Below are 20,700 nucleotides of genomic sequence, written 5' to 3'. Positions count from 1 at the left end.
CTAGAGCTGTTTTTCCTGCCCGCTCAAACGTACTGTAAGCCAGCAAAATATCTGCTGTAACTAAAGATGCGCTCAAAGGAGTCAATTGAGAACCCTGACACTAACCCGTCTTCCCTAGCTACATTGGAGAAAAGGAATCTAACCTACTTAGCAGTGAATCACAACAGAAGTATATAAGCCTCACATATAAAGATTCATGGCATGGACCTTCACCACATATTCCCATGCCTAAAAAGCACACAAATGGGAACCTGATGTTTCAATGTGCCCATGTCTACATATGTGTGATCGTTCAGGATGTAGGGTGGTGGAAGCTATTTCCATTCCCTCCTGCATTTGTCACAATCAGCACTATTGCCATTCTGCTACAGTTCAGCTTCTACTAAAAAATAAGCTGTTCATCTCGTTTATACTAGCATAATTAAATTGTGTTATTCATTGCATTAAGACCATTCAATGCATTTCAGTGGAAAGGAAACATCAACACCAATACAGAAAATAATGTAATCATCTACACAACATTTGCAGAACCGTGAAAGTGAATACCACTCTCATTTGCTGGCATGATTTCTATCCCTGACCTCTTCTAACAAACATGTAAATTGCGTTACCTGAATGACATGTTCTAGGCTCTTTAATGAAGAGTCATGGTGTGCAAAACTAGGGTTTCTGGTATGGGGAGAATTAGCAGCAAGACAATGAATCAGAGTTTAGAGTAATTGGCTATGTGATTATTTACAAAATAGGCAGAAATTAGAGACGTTAGGAATCAATTACACAGAAAGCACCCTAAGAAAAAGCAGTCAGTGTCTTGAGACCCCAAGTAAGACCTTCAGGATTACCACACTTTTTCTTTGTGGGACTTCTTGACTTTGAAAGCTATGTGATGGGCAGAAATGTAACAAGTGCAACAACATGAAGGTACAGTGGTAGGAAAAGCTGTGCCAATTACTTTCCTGTCTGCCTGGAGGCCCCAATTCACCTGTCTTTATCATGGAACACACAATGTGGAGTGAGCACCAAAAAACACCGCCAAGCAGTCAGATGAATGAACTTAAGCATGGCTGACTGGAATTACAAATATCCTGCGGCATAACTGAGTCACTCAGTCATCTTTGGTCCCTATGCCAATCACCGCAGCGCTCCAGGGCCTGGTGATATATATAGACCTTTCTCTAGGGAATGAGTAACTATGATCAAACCTGGAATTTCTTGTACGCTGAAAGGCTGTGCTGTTCTACTGAGATACACATCAACAGAATACACTTTTTGATACTGATCGATGTCTGTTGTTTATTGTAATTTATTACATTTATATCACATTTCTTTATGGCAGGCAACCCTGGATCCATGAATGGATCTGTAGGAAATGGGAGGACGTGTCTTAGGCTGAAACGATGAAGTCCTCCTTTTGTCAACACCTGTGGTTGTGTGGTTATGGTGCTGCTTTCTGGAATGAGATTCTTGGGCTTGCTTCTTTGCCCCCTTTCCATCCAAATCTTCTTCACCCTTTTTCCATCCAGAACTAACACTGCAGGCAGGACTTTGCCTTGTGGAGGTTGCCTCAACAACTATTGCTTCTCATGCATGACTTTACATGATACTGCCAGACTCTTGGTCCACTTATTTCAGTATTGTCTACACTGATTGCCTGCAGCTGTCCAGGATTTCAGAAGGCATCTCTCCCAGTCCTACCTGGAGAAGCCGAAGGTTCAACCTTTTGCATGCAAAGCAGGTGCTTTACTGCTGAGCAATGACCCTTCCTCCAAAGCTTTGCTTTGCTGTGTGATGATTCATGTATTACATACAGTACAAAGCTAATGCGGAGTTGTCCATAATAAGCAATATTGTGATTAGGAGCATGAAGATGTAGTGACAAGAAGCTCTGTGAGATACATTGCTGTTGCCATGTTGATCCTTAACCTTTTCCTACTTGCTTTTGATGCCGTTACTGGAGGAGCATAGACTACCAATTTGTTAGATTGATGTAAATACCAGCATAGTTGCAACCTTCTTGGTTATCCTAAAGAATTGTCCTGCAAGGATGTACTTCTACACAGGCTTACTAGAGTAAAACCAGTGAGTAGTATTGTTACGATTGTGCTGTAGCAGTTCTATTTTGCATTTGTCCTTTTCATATCATACAAAGAATCATAGAATTGTAGAGTTGGAAGGGACTACTAGGATCATCTAGTCCAACCCTCTGAAATGCAGGAATCTTTTGCCCAACACGGGGTTTTGACTCACAACCTTGAGGTTAAGAGTCTCATGCTCTACCAGCTGAGCTTTCCTATACTGAGGATGAATAGACTAGTGGTATTTTCCTGTAAACCATCCCCTAAATTCATTCTCCAGTGGAAGAGTGGCTTGTTTCTTTTGACATTAGATGCATGATAACTTGAGTGGTCATTTAGGGTGACTCTTGACCAAAACACCTTATTTAGTACAAGAATATTTTTATTTTACCCAGTTTGGTCCCAATAGCATAGCTGTGTTTCTGCTGTCCATTTGCCTGCTGTCAATTGTAATGCTTGTGGCTTTAGCTAAAATAATGTACCTGTTAGAGTCCTACAAATATGTAATGTGGTATGAGTTTGCTGAGCTCTAAATATGCACAGTGATACCTTGCTGAGATAAATTTGTACAGGTACAAATTGTACAGATTTATATAGTATTTATGAAGCATCTGAAGGCAGCCCTGTATAGGGAAGCTTTTTAAGGTTTAATGTTTTATTAGGTTCTTATATATGCTGGAAGCCGCCCAGAGTGGGTGGAGCAACCCAGTCAGATGGGCAGAGTACAAAATAACAACAACAACAAATAAGCTGGTAGGTTTGTGCACATGGGTAGTCAGGGTTCTTCTGCATGTCTTATTTTTCTGTGAAATAGAAAGGACCCAGTGCCAGCTCCAGGTTTGAGGATCTGTTGCGCAAAATGGCATTAGTGGATCCCTTCTTTAGTGAGACCACTTCCTCCTGATCACTTTCATTGCAGGCCATTCACTTGCTTTCTCCCTCTGGGCTCAATCCTTTTCCTAGAAGGAGAGTTAAATAAATGGTGCAGATCCAGCTCCTCACTCTAGTCAGTGTTAACATACACAGCAGCAGGACCAGGGGCTCTATAGGGGTCAGTAGTTATGGCCATGATGGGTCAGCTTTGACAGATGACTGAGAATGCCAGCCTCTGTTGCAGACCCTGGGAGTACCCAGTAGGAAAAAAACCCCACTGGCTATATGGGAGTTTGGAGCTGTTGTAATTTATTTTGTGTGATCGTTGCTGTCCCAACGAAACGAGAAATAGTCACCATAGGTGATTCACCTCAGCTGACTGTGTGCTATGTTGATAACCATTTAATGCCTTTCTTGTGATGAGGATGAGGGATGGTTATCCTGCCACAACTACAAGAAGTTATTGTTCCCCTTTGATATTTTAACTATAGCACGGTAGCCATACTTTCACTTCACAGGTCATTTGACTGTGACTGATTTCAGTGGAGTTTGAATTCTCTGTGGTAGACTCTGGTTTAAATGGAAAGGGTCATACAAAGTATCACTATAATTATATGTTCTTTTTTGTTTTTTAGTCCCACCTTGTAAAATAGTGTTTTCACCATGGTTTCTATGTTGTGTACGAAAACCCCTGTGAATATTACCAGATGAGTCGAACTTTGTAGGGCAATTGCACTTTAGATGGCAGGCTTCACATATTAAACATACCTTTTACTTAGAGCCTCTGAGCTTGCAAGCTGTGTCTGCTTAAGCTGCCCCTGCACAATTTGAACCCTGTTTTTGAGACAGATTGGGCTAACAGAGCCCTCCCCATCCCCATAGGCTTAATGTGCAAAGTATGGTCATAGCATGGATTGTACCTAGATGTTAGTGGTCTGCAAGAAGGCTTGTGTGTATGTATGTGCTTAGACACACTGCCTTTCCTGAAATGTCTGTATACTGCTAAAGTTGTTTATTTATTGATATCCGGCCTTTCAGTTCTAAAAGTTACACCTGAAGCAGCTAACAAACCATGACAGTTAAAAACAAGACCACACCCACCTGCCAAAAGGGGCAATAAAATAAAACAACAGGTGCAAGGTTAACATAGGGGAGCAGTCATTCAGGCCCACATGAACCTCAAAATAACACACCATCAGAGAGGATGTGGGATAAGCATTCTGGGACAAGGACACATACATTCACACACAGAAAATCTGCTTCTATAACTTGATTTGTATGTTACTTTTTGCATTCCTCCATCCCCTGACCAAGAATGCATGAATGTTAGTGCACTGTCATTTCTGGTTCTGCCTATCCCACATGTGTTGCTTGAGACTGAAGAGTTCTGCTATAACGCTTTTGTTTTGCCACCAATAAAGGCAGGCAGTGGAGTTGAATGCTTGTCAATATGACCTCCTTCAGCATTAATAATAGTCAGTATGAGAAAGAGGCTGCCCCTTCAGGTTCCTTTGAGGGAGGGAAAGGTAAAAAAGGTAGGCTCCTTTTTATGTGCTCTAATGAATGGTGAATGTTAACTTTTCCATTCTCTTTAAATATCCACATACTCCTTTTTCACTTTTGTCAGTACTGCTGTAATCAAAATCCACTTGCATGTTCCCACATGTCAAAATAAGTTTTAACATTATTTCAGCTTATAGCTTGTGTGGTCCACAGGAAAACTAGCATTACACTGGTTTCCCTACTTTTCTTCAGTCTGTGAACTCCAGTGAAATCCTGATTGGATGCTGTATGAGGGGTGACAGCTAAACCCACTTCCACCAGAGGTAAAAAGGTTCCAAGGTGTTGCCTCAAAAACCACATAATTATGGAATCTTCCACAGCGCTTTCTGGACACTTAGCAGCTATTTTGCAAAGTGTGCTTTCTTCAGCAGGTAGCAAAGTTTATGAATACAAGTATTCATTGGCTTGCTACCTGGTCATGGGCAAACATCTGATTCATGAAGAACTCCACATATGTAAACAGGTGCTCAGGTGAAAAATATTTTGGATCTTTTCTTTTGTATCAGAACAAATAAGCGTCTGAGCGTGTTTTTTAAAGCAGGGTGAATTCTGGTGTTTAGTTTATTTTACTAAAATGGTATGCTAGAACTTCATGGTTGTTTGTGCACTAAATCCATCTTCCGATCTTCTCTGTTCCATGTGTAGCAGGAACTCAGCTGCCTTTTGGAAATCAAAACTTCCCTTTAAAATTTACTTCTCATTGTTATATTCCTGGCAACTGTGAAATCCTTGGCTATGAGAATGTAATTGTTTTAAACTGTTTTTAGTGTGCTTTAAATGATACAGTCCTTGATGTGTTTGCCACCCCAGGTTCCTTTGGGGTGAAGGGCAGAATATAAATTGAATAAATAAAACATATTTATATAGTAAACTTTTTTAAAGGCATGGGTGCAAATGGGGCAATTGCAGTGTAAGTAAACAGTTTGACTTTAAGAGTAGAAGAACTTCTGTCTGATGAGTGAGAAACATTTATTGTAGTGTTACATTTTCAGCTTATGACACAGTACCATTTGCTGCATCCTGATAAGGTTCTCTAAGCCAAGGATAGGGAATCTTGAGGACTCTGGATTTTGTTGGACACCATCTCCCATCAGCTGCAGCCAATGGAAGTGTGTGCTTTCGAGGATCAAACCGTTGGAAAGTCAAACCGTTGGAAAGTTACAGCGTCTGCTATGGCTGTAGAGAGTGATACGGCAGAGGCATGCATTGTTGGAGCTGGGCAGATGAAGGCATCTGGTTGTGCTCATGCAGATGTATCATAGCATTTCTTCTTTCTGCACTCCTCCCAGAGGCATTTGTCCTGCGACTGATTGTCTCCAGGCACTGCAGTCATTTGCACGGGATTCCCATATGACGGGGTTAATGTTGCCAGCCTTCATGTCATGTTTGGTCAATGGTCAGGAAAAATGGGAATTGTAGTTCAACAACATCTGAAGGGCTACACATACCCATTGTATACTCATAGAATGGCCGTTCCTGACATTAAACGGGGGGAGCCCTTTTTCGTGGTCGTGTGCAGCCCCCTGGACCCTTTGCAGTTCCCATTAGCACAGGCTTGGCTTTGCCTTCCCCGGGTGGGATACCTGGAGGTCTCCGCCTACCTCAGCTAGTTGCCCAGTCCCACCTGAAGAGGCATTGCCAAGGTGATCAGGCCAGGTAGGGGGAGGGACCACCCTGCCAACACAATAGGGGAAGGATCTTACCTGGGAATCGTCAGTTGGCTCCAGAACTTCTCCCACCCTCAGTTAAGCCTTTGTTTGCGGCTTAACTTTTTCTCCACAGGTATGTGGGCGCTGCTACGTCTGAGTAGCTGTTGAAGGGCTGGAAATGAATTCCCCTGCATTGGAAGGTTTTGCCTTTCCCTTAGCAAAATGTCACAACTTTGGTGGTTTCAGGCCTTGGGCGGAATCCTTTAGTCTATCTTCGCTAAATAGGGGTGGGCGTGTAGCGGTGACCCACGCCCCCTCCACTTTGTGGCGGCAATCACAAGGTTCCCCGATAAAGGGATTGTTTTGAGGGGAGGCATTGGCCATATGCCTAGAGGTTGTCATTGCTCTCCCCTGAGATGGCGGTGTAACAGGGGGAAGGCTCTCTGCTTAAACATATGTTCTCCAGAGCCAGCCCATCCCCCACACTCTCTGAATAACCCTGATGTTCCCCAGATCCCCAGCAGGGGACTGGGAGGGATAAGGCCCAATGCCTGAGCCAAGGTCTACCTACATCTGAAACATAATAAAGTTGTGGCCAATTTTAATCCCATAGCACGTTGTCTTGAGTCGTTATTCCACTCGGGGGCCACCTAGGGTTTGGGGGACTCCGCCTGTCCACGCAAAAATAAAGCTTTAAAAAATCATTAATCAGCTGAAAGCAAATGGGTCCTGGCAGCTACAGAGACACTATAGAAAGACCATGTGATAGGTGCTGGAGGTACACCTGACAACCCTCTATACTAATAAAACTTTAGTGCTGAAGAAATGCTGGAACTAGAGGACTTAGTAATGATGGAACAGGTAACGCAACCAAGGTAGCCCTCCTGGGGAATTCTTCACAGGACGTAATGCAATTATCTTCGTTCAACATGGAGCTCAGGGTGGTGATGTTCACCTCTTTCAGACAGTCTCTTTCTGTCTGGAAAACTGAACTGAGATGGCTCCCAGCTGTATACAGAGGATTCTTTGGGGGCTGGTGGCAAAGAAGGCTGCATTCTCAGACTTAACATCATCAACAGCGAAGGACTAAGGAGCTTTGGCATTTCCACATTTAACATAGGTTCCTTGGTAACACCCTGTCTGTCACCTTGTCAAGCTGCCACATAATACATGCATTCAGAGGAGTAATTCGAAAGACTGTGTACTTGTCTTTTCGAATAACTCAATAAGAGACTGCAAGAACTTACTGCTATACATGGAGCAAGATGTCAAAACAATGGAGCTCCTCGGTTGCTTTTGTAATGTTATAGGTGGCAAATGCAGAGAGCGATACATAGATAAGTAAGAAAATCATGACATGGAATGTTACTTATTTTGAGTTGGAAAGCTTTAAAACATAAAACACTCTTGGAAGAAAAGGTTAGGCGAAATGTGTGTTTTAAAAGAAAGCACAGATGTAAAATTATTTGGCTGGGGTCTAAAGATCTGCTTCAGTTTTACTGAAGGGGTTGGGAATGCCTTGTGAATATTTGACATTTGAAATGAAATTAATATTGTAGTTGGCCTATAATGGAAAAGCTCGGCACCTGTTGGAACTTTATAAGGAATGCATGAGAAATGGTGTAAGTAGTACCATTATAAGACTGCCTGTTAATATGTGGTGTGCCATAATATGAATAGACATCCCTTATGCAGATTACAATTGGTACTTTAGTGCTCTTTTGCAGTTGGACATGGTAATTCAATTATTTTGTTATTTTTTAACCACTTTTACTATCTGTTCAAAGCCAATTTCTAAGAAAGCAAAGCAAAGACACCAATAACAAAAAACAGGAGTTGAAATCTCAAGGGCTCACAACAATAAATATTTTATTGGCCCAATGTGTTGCAAAATATATTTCTGCTTCAGGAGCACTTAAAATGAACACCTCTGCTGTATTCTGTAACCAAATTTGGTCGCAAAGCACATTAGAGATCACAGTGGTGTGTTTTTAATGCCCCTGAATAATAGATATACTGTATTCCAAAACACTCTGATCAAATAAACATCTTGATTTTTGTATATTGCTGAGATTTTCGTCTCCCCGTTTCCCCCTAAAGCCAGTTTCTGGTTTTCTCACACAGTAAGAAAACAAATTAAGACTCTGCAAGTATGGAAGGTCCCAAAGTTCAGTGATAGTGCATGGGAACCTGTGTTGCACTAAGACGGGCCACTGTCTAGCTCAGTATTTTCTGTTAATTTCAGACGAGTCATTCCTAGTCCTACCAAGACTCAGACTCAAACATGGGACCCTCTGTTTGCAAAGCAGGTGCTCTGCTAGTGTGTTACAACCCTTCTCCTGGAAAAAATAAACGCTTTGTGTGCAGAATGTTCCTGGTCAATCCACTGAAAAGAAGATCCATTGTCAAAGACCTTTGGCTGAGTCTTTGCAGAGCCTCTGCCAGTTGAGTAGACTGGTGTAAATGGTCCGGTGCCTGACTCAGGGGCAAAGTTCCACTGGCAGTGATTCTTGCTGAGTTACATGGGACACTAAATAAGCTTTAATTTTGGTCACAGATTGGTGCAAAGCCTTCTCTGGACACTGATATCAGGTGTTCTCTGTGTCAGTTTACTTTCCCCTTTATAAGTCAATGATTGCAATAAATAAAAATAAATTCGCTTTCCTGTGCAGAAGAGTAAACCTAACATTGCATCTGAGTCAATACCTGCCTGCTGCCTCTGGTACTTTAATTCCAACCAAAAAGGCATCCATGCAGGTGTTAAATACAGGCCACCCTGCTATTAACAACTGACTTTTTGCTGGTAATTAAAGCCAGTATGAAACATGTCAAAGATTGATGATAGCCCTATCATATGACCTTATCCCAAATGCACATTTTTACTGATTTTGTATCAGCACAGCTTAGAACATAAATTTTATGGGTGGGATTCACCTAACGAAGCCTGCCAGTGGTAACCCTGTGTAAGGGCTTCCACTTGTGTCCCTCTTCTTCCCCCCAACACCCCTCAAAATTGGCTTTGGGGGAGTTGGAAGAACCCCCAGAACAGTGCTTGTGTACATGAAACATTTGTAACTGCATGATGTAGAATTCCACCCTATGGAAGGTTTATGAGCTCACCTGGTTTTTCTGCAATGTCCTCATTACACAATCTAAGGGCTCATCCACACTTCCGATTGCCCCACAGTTTTATTCCAGGAAAGCCCACGTTTACTGCTGAATCGAAGCCAACACCATTCTGGTTTTCTCCAGATTGACGTTTGATCCAATTCAGTGCTAGAGAGCTGGTTTTCAGGTGGGAAGTGGTGGGGGAAAGGAAAAACTTGGGCTAATGCCTAGAAAGCCCGAGACAAGTGGGAAACGGCTCGGACCTTGCCTTCTAGGCACAGGACAAGAGGAAATGTGGATGAACCATTAGTTGCAGTTCATGTGATTGTTGAGCAGCAGACATGACTTGTTCATTGATTGATTGATTGATTGATTGATTAAATTTATTTGTTAAATGTCTATAGCGCCCTTCATCTGAGGATCACAGGGCAGTTTACAATATAAAAACGCAAAATTACAAACCATGGTAACAAACAAAAACAATAACACACACACTCACCCCAGTTTAAAGGCCTTTGGTTGGCTAGTTAGCTCAAGGGTTTGCAAGGAAAGGAATGTTTTTGCTTGGCACCTAAAGATATTTAACGAAGGCATCAGGTGAGTCTCCCTGGGGAGGGAATTCCACAAATAGGGAGCCACTGTGGGAAAGGCCTGTTCTTCTTAAGGTCAGTTTACAAATAGAATGATGAAACATAGCATTACACGTTTGCTTATTATGAGTCATTCACACAATATTTCCAGTTTTCACTTGTATCTGTTCCGTCATCATTAGGTTATTTATCACATTGGCTTTTTTTTTTTACAGACATGTATAAAAATTATATTATTTGTGCTGCTCCTATGTTACAAATAGTTTAAGAGTATTCAAGGAAGTTGTTTTTGGACTAATGTTGTAGCTGAAGCATTTTTCCCACGCTGTATGTTCCACCTTTCAATGTGTTACCAAATGCATTGGTCCAGCTTAGCAACAGCTTCCTTCCAGACTACCTTGTGTTCATTCCTACTCCGTTCCTTTAGAGCTCACCAGTTTTCCTCTCCCCCTTTATTCCTATGTTGTCCATCCAAAGTAGAAAGAGGACGGTGGATGCGTTGGGCCAAGACCCACTTTCCGTTCAGCCAACTTCAGTGGTTGGCTTGTACACGTCTTATTCAGCTGCCAAGAGTTTCTGGAAGAGCAGCCAAACAGTCAATGCCATATTCTTCTTACCCACATATTACTCATGTATTAACTACTGGAATGCTATGTAAAAAAAACATATGGGAAGCTGTTCACACTATTCTAATTTCCCTGTCTTTTACATCAGCTTGCATTACGTTTTATTTCTGGAAACACACTTATTTTCTCTGGTTAGACTGGTTTTAAAAATATATATTAAATTGGCTCACTAAATATTGCCATACTACTTAAAAACATTTGTATTTTGCAGTGAATTGAGCTGCCTTTTCAGAGTATCCAAAGTGCTGCTTCAGCATGAAGAGAACTTACCACTTAGCCAAATTTGCCAATTCATAATGGTGTATGTTTGTACATCCTCGTTATTCAATAACTGCTACTGACTACAATCAAAACAAGTCATGATGGCATACCATCTGCTGGTTTTCAACCCAATCAATCCTTAGCATAACCTATTCTGGTATGTTTCACTCTTGCAAGAGCGGCTACTCAGAATAAGCTGGCCTGCTACAGCTTCACTTGATAGGGAAATGAAGAAGCCTAAGTGTTGTAGTAAATGGCTGAAGTGGCAGAAATATGATAAATATCCTGAAGCGACTTCAGATAAGACATCAAGAGTAACCATGTTGGTTCATAAGAGAAAACTCCAAACCCCCTGTTGGGTAATACCTTTGGCTCAATCAAAAAGTCACAAAACTGTGGCAGACTTTGGGTCTTTGGAGTTTACCCCATCACCCCGATAAATGCTTAATGGAAGTTTATGTTTCTGTCTCCACTTTCACACTCTGTGAAAAAGATGTCAGGGAGCTCATCCAAAACTTGTACAGCAATAAACAGACTAGTTCTACTAATAGGAATAAATAATAGTTGTATTCAGCTAATGTTTTCCCTGCAAGGACCAAAACATCCTGCAGTTGATGCCAGATTCCATGGGAAGGTGGGGAAAGCAGTGGAATAGTCTGTGTCAAAGGCACAAAGTGGCTTCTGAGCTGAACTTAATTTTAATATTATCATTAAGTGTTTGCCAGCCTTATGTACAACAGACCAGTTTCAAATTCTGTTAATGGGAAAAAATATTTTCAGTATTAGTTTGTGTTCCATAAAATTATGGAAGATGCTAACAGACTTGCTTCCTGAGTTTTAATTACTAGCCATGGGTGCTGCTGAGTAATTGAGCATGACATCTCATTGCCATTAATAGCTGCATTATATAGTTGGGACTTCTCCTGATAAGAGATCCCAACATTTTCTCCCACTGGATAGTCACATGTTGTGACCATAGTGATCCTGTGACTAAAAGGCACAGCTTTTGCAATGAGCTTTCATTCCCTGCCTGCAGATCACCCCTGGCTGTCATCTCAGCTACAAACTTACTAGATTTCCTAAGTCAAGGCAGGCTTATGATGTAGCAACCATGTTGAATCTAAGCAGATCCTGGCTAGGGCTGGCCTGAATGGAGACTACTTGGAAGCACCATGTACGCTGCCTTGTGCAAGGAACGGTGGCATATTGATAAATATAAATAATAGTTTCAAACTCCACTCTGCAGTATGGGAAGAATGATGTTGATGTGTTTAAAAGGCACTTGTAGTTGTTACCTAGATCATGGTTGATGCAACTTTAAAAAAATGCATATCAAGGATTAAAACTACCATGCGTATTGAGTGTGTTGAGGTAAGCAAATATGGATTAAAATAGCGAGGGAAGAGATTTGAAAGCCCCTTGGCACTATTTTCAAGGAAGTATGTGATAAACTCTTGTCTTTATAAAGCGCATTATCCTGGAATCAGAGACATATGAAATATGCATATTTACACATATTTGCAATTTACAAATGTATTGCTATGGCTTCAAACTAGTTTGAATGTTACACAGAAGCAGAGAGAGTTAAATTTCTGCTCTTCCTACTTCTCATGTAACATCTTAAGGAGAAATTCATAGATCTCATTGTGTTCATATAATAGGCGGAATAACAGGGAAGGAATTGTGTTATGTGACATAAAATTTTATTGCTGAACTGCTAAAAGTGGAATAAAGTATGGTATGAATTTTTGGAAAGCGTGATTTATTTAATTTAATTCAATATGGTGAAAAAAATGGGAGCTGGCTCCATATATTTTCAAAGAGATAATGTCTTTTGTTCTGTACCTTTCCTGATAAGAAATACGTTGGATTCTTTTGGATTTTGGTTTTTGAAATATTTCATAGGGTTTCCTTTTGCCTCTATCTTTAAAAGGTGGGCAAGTAATATCTGATGGTAAGCACAGCTGAACAAGCCCAAAAAGTGTTCCCTAAACACATATACCCTGGCAGCACATATTGTGTTAATTATGCATTAGGTTTGGTGTTTGAAAGCAGAAGAGAAAACAGTTCTTAGAGAATTCAACATGTTCTAAAAAATACCACTGGCTTTTTGAAATATGTGAGTTAATATAATCCTTTAAACTCACTTAATTAATCACATGAACCCTTTTTTAAAAGGTCTCAAGATTTCCAGTGCAATAAAGAAATAAGTCATGTTCTTACAGGCAGCAGGAAATAATGTGCTCTCCACCACTGGTGTCTAGACTGACCTCTGTTTTTAAGAGAAAAGTCAGCGCAACCATTCCTTGGCTTTCTCTATATTGACACAAAGCCCTCCCATAATCAAAGGCTTCTCATTGGAGTAAATAAGCTGGGCTCTGAATTGTAGCCTTCAGGGTAGACAACAAATCCAAATAGTAAAGTCTATGGTAGAAATCTGACTGTGGTGATGGACTGAGTCATTAAAGAGGTGCCCTGAGAAATAGTAAGCCTAAAATTTGACCTACATTAAACGTCACACAGAGCTCCCATTCATAGTGTTAACAACTCCCAACTGAAAAAAAAAACCCTTCTAAAACCAGCAACAACAAAATAGCGCTTCAAAAATGGAAAACAAAATACCTGCTGTGAAACCTACCAGCCAAGAACAGAAACAAACTCAGGATGCAAGATCTATTTGTAAATGCAAATACACCCATCCCTGCATGCCCCTCCACATAACCTCATTCACCTTTTCAGAAATATTCCAGAAGCCTTCAAGCACAAGTATTAGATTATTATTTTTTAGCACGAGAAGATTTCATTACAGCAGCCTAAAAGGCGGAAGGGATTACAGCACTAATGCATAGTCATTTGGCAGGCTTGGTGTAGCTTGTGTTCTTCAGAGAGTTGCACGATCTGATCCTCATTTTAGTTGTAGCCTCCTGAAGTGAACATGAAGCCAATAATCATTCAGATTTCAGTTCTTTCTTTCTTTTTACCATCCTGTCAGTAGGTTTTCCATTTTGAGATTTGCAGTTCCATCTTTTAACTTTGGTGGGCAGCACCCAGCTTAGAGTCCAGATATGGTCCCCACCTGCTGTCAGTCAGTTTTGAATAAATAGCTGAAAGTGGAAAGGGCTTGGACTAATTTTCTTAGGGCATTTTCCCACCTTGCAGTTGCTGGATATTATGTGTGGAAGGTATTGACAAATGACAGGGGACTTGTAAGTACATAAACAGCTGGATAGGATGAGGAAGTTAAAGTAAATGTGTCAGGAAGAGAGAAGTCATGCTAGATGTTGGGGAATATTTATTTTAGTTTTTAATATGTACTTAAACAGCAGTTATTGCGCGTAGATCATGGGTTGGGTAGAAGGATCAATCCACATACAGAGAGTTGTCATCTAACTTATTTCAAGGAGACCCACTGAAATCAATAGACTTAAGTTAGTCACATCTATTGATTTCATTTACTCACAGTAAGGCATAGTAGTTTGCTAAGGGTTGTTGGGAGTTGTAACTCTGTGAATGGTAAATGACAGTGTTTTAAAGGTATAGTGGATGTGCAGCCTCAGTTGGATTCAACCTAGTGTACTGGGATCATATAATCTTCTTGGCGCTCTGTATAAGTGTGAGCCCTGACAGGAAGAACCAGAGTTGGTTTCCTTCTCCTGAAAATTTATCTACATTTGCATCTATGCATATAAATTAGCACATGCAGATTTTAGGAAAAAATATTCCAGAGGCCTGTGCCCCAAGTTTTTTAAATGCTTGGCAGCATTCTTGTCAAAGGGTATCTTTATTAGGCACAGGGCCATTTCCATTATGAATAAAAGAGAGGATAATGACATACCAGCGGCTGAATTGTTCCACTCCTGACTCCTCCCACCCACTGGGTGAAAGGGGGTGTATATGGGTGCAGGGGAGAAGGTGTATATGAGAAAGGAAGTGGGTGGCTCTGTGTTTACGGAGTGGTGATGGTCCTGTTAAACGCACCCCTCACTTATATCTTTTCCCCTTTGTAGATCATTACTACCCCATTCCCATGTTGGCTTAATCACGCTGTAATACTTTAATATTAGAATGCATTTCATGTTGTGCTTTACAATCTTAGGGCACATGCTTACAAAGTGTCCAAAACCAGATATTGAATTGACAGCATAATCCTATGGATGATTATTCAGAAGTCCTACTGAGTTCAATTAGACTTCCTCCCAGGTAGAGGTTATAGAATTTGCATCTAAATGTGGTGTTTTATAAATATAAATCCCAGTCTGTGTCAATATTCACAAGGCAATATTAGCTGAAATATTGTGGAGAGAAGGCCATTATTTTAATTTCTTATTTTTATTCATTCTAATAATTGTTAATTATACAAAATCCTTACACCACATTTTTCCCAGATTCTAAAAGTAGCTTTTAGTTTAAAAGTAGGCACAACCCTACAGCTTATGAATAATGAGGTATTATAAATATGTTCCGATTACTAATATAGTTACTTTTTTATTTACATTTAATAAACGTGGGGTTCTTTTTTAGTTTCAACTGACCTTTGCTTATGAAATATAGCATGTTTATTTTGCTTCAACTACTTCATAAAGGCTTGATATTTTACAAGGTTAAGCTCTAAATACCTTTGAGTAAAACACTGTACCTATTTTTGACAGAAAATCAACTTTGTGTCTTTTTTTCACTCCATTCGGTTTTAAAACAGAGCTAGTTGTGTTTCATGTTTTATCCTTAAAAGATTTATGCAGACGAGGGTGAGTCCGTTCAATACACAGTACTTGTGGCAATCCACATTTTTGCCACATGGCATCAGCGGATGATATTATGATACATGAAAAAGGAAATGTCAGGCACCACCTAAAATCTCATGTATGCAGCTATTTTCTTGTCACTTCAGTCTTTGAGTGGGATGTTTGGTCACCCACAGTCTAGCTCACACTAGTACTTATTTCTTTTCTCTCTTTTTTGCCCAGTTAATAGCATAACGCTGTGAAAAAGAATCATTCTGAGATCACCTGAATTTACTTTAAATTATTTACTTCTGTCTTGTTCTGTTAATGGTATAGTATTTCTAAATATCGTCCTTGATGTCAGTAGTTCTTCTCATACATGTGAAATTGCACATATGTACAGAAGCTTAAAAGGGACGCGGGTGGTGCTGTGGGTTAAAGCACAGAGCCCAGCCTTGCTGATCAGAAGGTCAGTGGTTCGAATCCCCACAATGGAGTGAGCTCCCGTTGCTCGGTCCCTGCTCCTACCAACCTAGCAGTTCAAAGCACGTCAAAGTGCAAGTAGATAAATAGGTACCGCTCCGGCGGGAAGGTAAACGGCGTTTCCATGCGCTGCTCTGGTTTGCCAGAAGTGGCTAGTCATGCTGGCCACATGACCCGGAAGCTGTCTGTGCATGAATGCCAGCTCCCTCGGCCTATAGAGCGAGATGAATTCCACAACCCCAGAGTCATCCATGACTGGACCAACAGTCAGGGATACCTTTACCTTTAGTATAGGGAAGCTGTACGCCGGCTTCCTCGGCCAATAAAGCGAGTTGAGCGCCGCAACCCCAGAGTCGGCCGCGACTGGACCTAATGGTCAGGGGTCCCTTTACCTTTACCTTTTACAGAAGCTTAAAGAATAGCCTCTTTTCACCTGATCATATTGAAATATCACCAAACTACTACAGTGCAAGTCAGTATATTCCCAGAGCAGCATCCTTTGCTTGGCTAGTCTGTCTTGCTCTGCTGCTCATCTGATTTTATCTGATTCACAAAGGTGACTAACAGTTAGACTCTTCTTTGTCCTGACCTGTAATGTTTGGGTTATGTAGTTACATGGTCTGGTGTTGCATGGTTCCACTCACACTTAACAGAGTGGTTTCCGGTAGTACTTTCCCACGTGGGAATGAAAATGCTGAAAGTCTGCAGGCACAAATCATCAAATTGGATCCTCCGTTCCCATCTTGTTTATAAAGGGAATGAGCAATGGAACTGCATGCTCCTTCCTTGTCCCTTCTATCCAGCTTTAATTAAACCACTTTTAGCTGCTCCTTTGGAAACAGAGACCTGTGGTTTTAATGTCATATCCTACTACTGGCATAGTTTAAATTGATAAGAACATAAAAGGAACCTGCTGGCCTATTTAGCCCAGCACCCTGTTCTCAATGCATAAGGGGAGCAAGCCCACACTCTAACCAGCATCACACTCTGACCAACTGAGCTCACTGGCAGGTTGCCTTTTGCAATACAACTTTTAATAGTAGCTTGAACTTTATGTGTTGTAATTTCCTCCCTTAACATTTGACTTCCTACTTTCTCTTCCTTTGCCAAGAGAAATGCAGTGGCAAAGAGCACACGAGAATATTAGGAAGCCGTTTTGTAGAAAGCAGCTAGCATTTTAATGTCAGGAATATGCAGGTGGGCACCCAAAGATGCCTGCAACTAGTTTCACATGCTCAAGGGGGGCCCATGGCACACATGAAACTGGCAGGACAAAATACAGTAAGTGTTTTGGTATATCGTATAAGGGCCTGCTCTTTCATTTTTCAAATGTCAATATTCACAAGGCATTCCCAACCCCTTCAATAAAATTGAAGCAGCTCTTTGGACCAAATAATTTTTACATCTGTGCTTTATTTTAAAGCACACATGTTTCGCCTAACCTTTTCTTCAAGAGGGTTTTATGTTTTAAACCTTTCCAGCACAAAATAAGTAACATTCCATGTAATGATTGTCTTTTCTTTCTCTTGCTGCTGTAATGCTTGTCCCCCCCCCCCAATTCATTTTATTCAAATGTATATGGCTTTGTACACTCTTGTTTGCAGATGCCTGAGATTGCTGACTCACACATTCCTTACTAGGAGACTTTCAACTGGTAAAGGGATGCCATCCAACCTGAAAGCGTTCCTGTTTCTAGGGGTGGTTTTACCATGTGTTTAAAGACAGGAATCTCTTCTTCCACAATGATGGTGTTCACTGCAAGAACATGCAATGGAAATCTTTGCCTGTGAGTCAACACAGCCAGTTCTGCTTCTAAGGCAGGCAAGGTCCAGGCAATAGGTTTGAGGAAATAAGTATTGCTGGTAAATTTGCAATACTTCCTGGAAGTTGTTGGATGAGGAGGGGGCTCTGATTTCCTGTACAGAGCCTCAGGGCACTTCTGAACTAACATTATTTTCAGGTGGGAATCAATCACTTCCCAACAAATTCAGGTTGTGTTGATTTAACTTAAATTCCTCTTATGCCATGTAAGAACAGTTTATCTGCAAGTAGCCATCATCAATATAAAAAATCAGGGGCCTAAACAATTTGCCAAGAGGTTTTATTCACACTTTTCAAAAAAGTGCATCTGTATTAGGTGGAGAAAACATTCTACTGAAAATAGTGAGGAGTAAATATTGGGGGGCAGGAGAATGGCAAACAGGCAATTTGATCAGTTCCATAGCCATGTTGTCTTGAATTGAGAGAATAGGAAACTGAACCACAGCAGCTTATTCTCAGTACTATTGGGAGTGCAGGGATTGGATAAACAGGGAAATAGCACATTTCCTTGTATGTTTAAAGGTGATGTTTAATTTTGAGATGATGACAAATGCTGTTAATATGAAAAGTCAGATGGAAGAAAACAACATGCTCTTCTGTTTAAAGCTGGTGAATTTAAAGAAATGCCACTAGGGTATATCACCAGGTTTTATAGTATGTGAGCTTGGAAATAGTTACCGTATTTTTTGCTCTATAAGACTCACTTTTTCCCTCCTAAAAAGTAAGGGGAAATGTGTGTGCGTCTTATGGAGCGAATGCAGGCTGCGCAGCTATCCCAGAAGCCAGAACAGCAAGAGGGATCGCTGCTTTCACTGCGCAGCAATCCCTCTTGCTGTTCTGGCTTCTGAGATTCAGAATATTTTTTTTCTTGTTTTCCTCCTCCAAAAACTAGGTGCGTCTTGTGGTCTGGCGCGTCTTAAGGAGCGAAAAATACGGTATGTATCTATGTATGAATATAAGTGTTGCCAGTATTTTCATAGTAGATGGAAATAACACAGGTGACTTTCTCATGACCCACATTTTTTCCATAACTGTTTAACACGGAACTGTGCACAGTTTTCACTGATAGTTAAGAATGATGTGAACAAAATGCTGTCACAAGGGAAACAGTTGGGGATATATATAAAAATCTACAACATATAAGCTCTGCCTGCAAAATTAGTTTCCCTAATAAGAAGAGGTTTTCTTGTTTAGCTTTGAGGGGAGTGACCTTTCAAAAATAAATTACCAAACCTGTTACAGAAATATGCGTAGGCCTGTATTGTATATTATTTTACTGGCCAGCTAGACTTGGAAAGTAACAACTGTAAAATATTATTAGGTTAATAAGTCGTGATTCTGGTTTATTAACCCTTTCCCTTGTTCTTTGTAATTATTCCATACAACATCCTTTGAACGCCAATCTAAACCTTCCTCTCAGACATCCAAATCAGAACAAGTAAAGACCCATAGTAATTCATGAAGGGAACAAGCTATTATCGTCTCAAAGATAAACAAAGATACATGCCAGACACCAAAAGTGGGTGTACAATGGCCACCACTTTTCTTGGGTAGAGCTTCAGAGGCTCCTATTTCTCGCAGCCTGTGTGTTTCCAGAATTCTTGACTCAGCCCTGGCTACGGAGTCAGGTTAGGAAGCAGCCCTGGCCATCCGCAGCATTTCGTCAACTGCCACCTCCCTGCCATTATCACCAAGGCAGAGTTCTGTCACTTTCCTTGAGATGAGACATTCCCTGCCTCTACCCCTGAGGTCCCTTAAAGTATGAAGCCCACCCACAACTCCCTCACAGTTAAGGATCCTGGCTAATGCCTTAGCAGACTGATGGATATGTCAAAGTTGTGGCAAAAGGAAAGCAGGCAACTCTACCTGTTGGGGCATCAATAATAGATACCCTATAGGAATGCTTAGAGGAATGGGGGGGGGGGGGCAAGACCAGTTTTGGCCCCAGGCAGAATTCCTGGGGCAATCTGGGTGATATCTGACTAAGTTATTTAGAGGCTAAATCTACACACAGGGAAAACATCCTATAAATAAGTCATAAATTAAGTCATTATAAGAGCCAGTGTGGTGTAGTGGTTTAGAGCGATAGACTTGTAATCTAGGGAACTGGGTTCACGTCTCCGCTCCTCCACATGCAGCTGCTGGGTGACCTTGGGCCAGTCACACTTCTTCGAAGTCTCTCAGCCCTACTCACCTCACAGAGTGTTTGTTGTGGGGGAGGAAGGGAAAGGAGAATGTTAGCCGCTTTGAGACTCCTTCGGGTAGTGATAAAGCGGGATATCAAATCCAAACTCTTCTTCTTCTTCTTCTTCAAAAGCGGGGGGGGGGGGGGGGGAGACGGACGGACTGTAAAATCACAGAGACCAAGTTTTGTGCTCTGCGATGCCATCTGGCACAGTTATAGCATCGTAACATGGCTAATGTAGCTGAGTCCTCTAACTTAAGTCCATTGATTCCAGTGGATCTGCTCTGAGTGTGATTTAGATAGCATTCTATGTTTTAAAGTCACTGATAAGATCCATTTTTTTAAAAAAATTGCTTACATTGTGTCCCTTGGAAATGTTATGGGTCGTTATTATAGCTCATAATAAAAGGGTTGTTCGTGGTGTTTACAAGGTAGTCCTGGGATCTTAATTTTGTCTGCTCAAGAGGCAATTCTCAGATTTTAAAAAGTCAGTGTATGGTTGGATACAAGGATAAGCACCTAAGATAAAAGTCTGAGACTCAAATGCAGCCCAGGCTTCAATACAAAGTGATTAACTGTGCATAAAATTAATTTTGGGGAAGTGAGCTGTTTTCACTACTAGACCATGACCAAAAGAAAAAAAGGTAAAGGGAAGAAAAAGCCTTGAAGCCAGAAATAGTTCCTTTCCAGCCACTTTGTTTTGGCTACATTCTAACACAAATTAGACAAGGCAGATTTAAGAAAT

At 41.0% G+C, this 20,700-nt stretch overlaps 2 protein-coding genes across 2 annotated transcripts in view; one reads left to right on the top strand and one right to left on the bottom strand.

Annotated features, from left to right (window-relative positions):
• Positions 1-20,700, top strand: part of NT5DC1 (5'-nucleotidase domain containing 1) — a 141,964-nt gene that overhangs the window by 25,679 nt on the left and 95,585 nt on the right. The window lies entirely within an intron of this gene.
• Positions 1-20,700, bottom strand: part of COL10A1 (collagen type X alpha 1 chain) — a 36,880-nt gene that overhangs the window by 14,987 nt on the left and 1,193 nt on the right. The gene's annotated exons all lie outside the window — the stretch shown is intronic.

This window comes from Podarcis tiliguerta (genome assembly GCF_965153285.1).
Source record: "Podarcis tiliguerta genome assembly, chromosome: 3".
Classification (NCBI taxonomy): Eukaryota; Metazoa; Chordata; class Lepidosauria; order Squamata; family Lacertidae; genus Podarcis; species Podarcis tiliguerta.
This window is presented reverse-complemented; position numbering and strand designations above follow the sequence as displayed.